The sequence below is a fragment of the Geospiza fortis genome, unplaced genomic scaffold (assembly GCF_000277835.1).
Source record: "Geospiza fortis unplaced genomic scaffold, GeoFor_1.0 scaffold173, whole genome shotgun sequence".
Classification (NCBI taxonomy): Eukaryota; Metazoa; Chordata; class Aves; order Passeriformes; family Thraupidae; genus Geospiza; species Geospiza fortis.
The window spans coordinates 5,336,185-5,339,361 of NW_005054334.1; the positions used below are offsets into that span (position 1 = coordinate 5,336,185).

The following is a 3,177-nucleotide window of genomic DNA, read 5'->3' on the forward strand; positions in this document are numbered from 1 at the left end:
GACACTCATTTCCTGTGGAGTGCACACAGACCTTTTCTCCACTGAAGAGGATGAAAATAAGGGGCAGCTCTGAAGTCTCCAAAGACAACACAAACCAGCATTTAGCCATTCTACTAAAACTGAATTTACATTTTTACACTATTAAATACCTATTGAGCAGAAGCATTGAGTTCCAGAAGTTTAAAAAGTAGGATTTTCTACACCTCTCACTTCAAAATCTTAACTTGAAACCTGTCACTTGGTGAGGGGAGAGGGGGAAGAATTCTACTCATCATTTTGATCACTCATTAACACAAAGTCGCCAAATCCTGCTACATCAAACAGCATTGCACCTTTTTTTTATAAAGGTTGAGACTGATTTCAGCAAAATGGTGAGCTAATAAATACCTTACTGAGGCAAAAGGATGCAGGATATGCACAAATGCAAACCAGAAGAGTAGGTTGTAATGGAGTAGACTGACAGGATAAAGGGGTTAAGTTGCTATCATACCTGCCTGTGCCTCTACTTACACCTAATCAAGGATCTAAGGAATGTAGCATTTAGTTGCATTATTTTAAATAAATATGCCTCCTAATGACATACACGCTTAACACCTTTACTCTCTAAAAAGATATGGGTCCTGTATGGCTTACTCAGCTCTCACACCATCCACATCTTAAGTTACAGAGATGCATGTGCCTTCCTCTCCCATCTTGTGAGCTTTTGGCAAGCAGCACTAGCTGAGGTCTGCAGCGGCCTGGAGTAACAGCTCAGGAACACACCACCTCCCCACAGCTTTTATTAATCTAACCACAGTATCAACCCGAACCAAATGATGTCATATTTAAGTATTGGCACTATCTCTTTATTGCTGACCAAACCAAGGCTGAAGAAATCAGGACAGAGAAGCCTGTGGGTGGCAAGGGGAGAGCGGGTGGCAAGGAGCTGCAGGGAAAAACTAGGAGAAAAGAGCAAAACGTTCCCAGTGGGGACAGAGAAAAAGAGAAACAAGGGAAAAAACACAGCCCTAAAGGCACATTTTCTCCTTTGTTTCTCAGCAATGCAACCACAGTATTAGTGACAGCAATTAAGAATTTACACCACCCAGCCCCAGCTCTATCCTTGCGCAAACCTACCACCAACTTCACAGAAATCCCAGCTGGACTGAGGAGGGCAAGAGGCTGCATGTTTGAAGCTGTCATCTGGAAACTGAATTTGGCCCTCTCTGAGCAGACACAGTGGGGACAGAGACACACACCTGGAAGAATCTGAAGCAGCTCAGCCTCTCCCTAGTGCTCCTCTATGCCCATTTTTGGGGACTCAAGCACAGTTTACCTGTGCCTTCCAACACAATCTTACAGAAAACCCCTGTGTTGCCACTCAACCCCACATTTAAGTGAGTGATAAGCCAGATTATTAAAGGACATGCAACATACAGAATATTAACAAGGAGCACAGAAATAACAAAGGCCCAGATCCCAGTTTAACTCAGGAAAAGATGGGAACTTGTGTGGGAGGTTGGCATCCCAGTAATCCTGCGGGTTTGTGCCCAAGAGCCGTCCCCTCTGAAGGGAACAAGAATCCATACTTCAACAACTATGTTTTAAATCACATACCCAGCAGAATCACTCATGAACACAGAAACAAAGCTTGGCTTCATCTGCAGCAACTGGCCACATTTCGTCGTAACTTGATTCAACTAAAAGCAACTATGTGATAATACAGCCTCAGTCTCACAAACTTCTGTGCATGTGCACCATTTTAAAGCACATGACCATTGCCCTGCTGTGACTGAATGGACCATTTGACATTCACACAGCATCTGAATTGCAGTTGTTTGGAGAAAGAAGATATGCTTGCATACCTTCCTAAGGACACAGTCAGTAGAGAATGAAACATCAGGAAACTAGTTATTTCCGATTCCACCCCATTTTACAGAGTTGAGTATGGTCAACATGTGACTGGGTTTTTCATTTAAATTCTCTGAGAGCTGCAAGGACTAGAGCTAGTAAATGGCACTGTCTGGACCACATAGTCCTAAATAGCAGCTTGCTAACAATACTCTTTACCCTCAACTTTCCAGAACAATGGTCAAGCCACATCCCCCTTCTTCACCATGCAGGAGAAGAAAAAAGCCAGGGACATTAACTTAGCATTCTTGAGTTCTCAGCTACCTCTGGGATTCATCCAGATCCTGTTTCCAAGCTTCTATTAAGCAAGAAGTAATATACACTTAAACTAAATTTTTTAAAAAGGAAAAAAAAAGAGAAACCTAAGAGTAGCATGAGCTGAGGTTTTACGCGGTAACCATTCCAAAATTCTCAGTAACAGCGCCCGTGTTTGTGGGAAAAAGTGAGTAGCGGATCCTGCATGGCTGTGAGCACCATGACTCAGATTGCATAAAGAAGGAGGATTTAGCGATAACCTTTGCGATGAGGCTTTTCATGGGCGCGCAGCACTGATCTTCTGAGAAACGGCAGGTGTGAGGCTGCGTTCTGACTGTGCCAGGTCTGGAGGACGGCGAGTTTCTCCGCCCTTCAAGGCAACCCCAAACAGGCAGGTACACCCCCGGTTCACAGTACCCCTCTTCCCTGTAACGCCTTCACTTCTGGCAGGCAGCTCCCTTTTCCAGCTAAGACTCAGCGTAACACTCTGAGCATCGCTTCTCCAGTGCTTTATGTGAAAGAAGTGCTGTGAAGACCAAGTTACCCAGACCTGCGCGGCTGCTTCCCTACAGACCCATCTAAGACATTACATAATTTGCAGGTTTCACTTTAAAAGAAACATCTCCCTGTCCTGATGCCGTGAAGAACACCTTGACAGCAGGACAGTCCCCGCGGAGCCACCCAGGCTACTCCCAGCACCCCGCCGCCACCCCAGTACAGCACATGGCTTCCTTCAAGACCGGCAGCGAGATGCCGGCACCCCAAATCTCCCTCGACTCCTTGGGAAAAGCCCCCCAAGCCCCCACACGCTCCTTCTTCCCAGCCAAGAGCGGCCCCAACACCCCCAGGAGCCAAATCAGCGGGGACTGCACCCCCTCGCAAGCCAAGGGGGGATCGGAGCAGACAGGCAGACGGACAGACAGACTGACTCCTCGCAGCCCGCCCCGCAAAAAGGCCGTTTCCAGTTAACGCAGCACAACTTACTCTCGGCACCTCCGGGGCCACGGGCGGGCGGCGCTGCCTCCGGTGCGA

The 3,177-nt window shown here is 47.0% G+C and overlaps 1 protein-coding gene across 2 annotated transcripts in view; it reads right to left on the reverse strand.

Annotated features, from left to right (window-relative positions):
- LOC102040375 (suppressor of cytokine signaling 1-like) overlaps positions 1 to 3,177 on the reverse strand; it is a 22,640-nt gene that overhangs the window by 11,489 nt on the left and 7,974 nt on the right. The window contains exon 1 of one of the 2 annotated variants that reach the window (XM_005421957.2): positions 3,130 to 3,177. The exons of the other annotated variant lie outside the window; for it this stretch is intronic. The gene's annotated coding sequence lies outside the window, so the exon portion shown is untranslated. The remainder of the gene's footprint in view (positions 1 to 3,129) is intronic. 2 annotated transcript variants of the gene reach the window in all.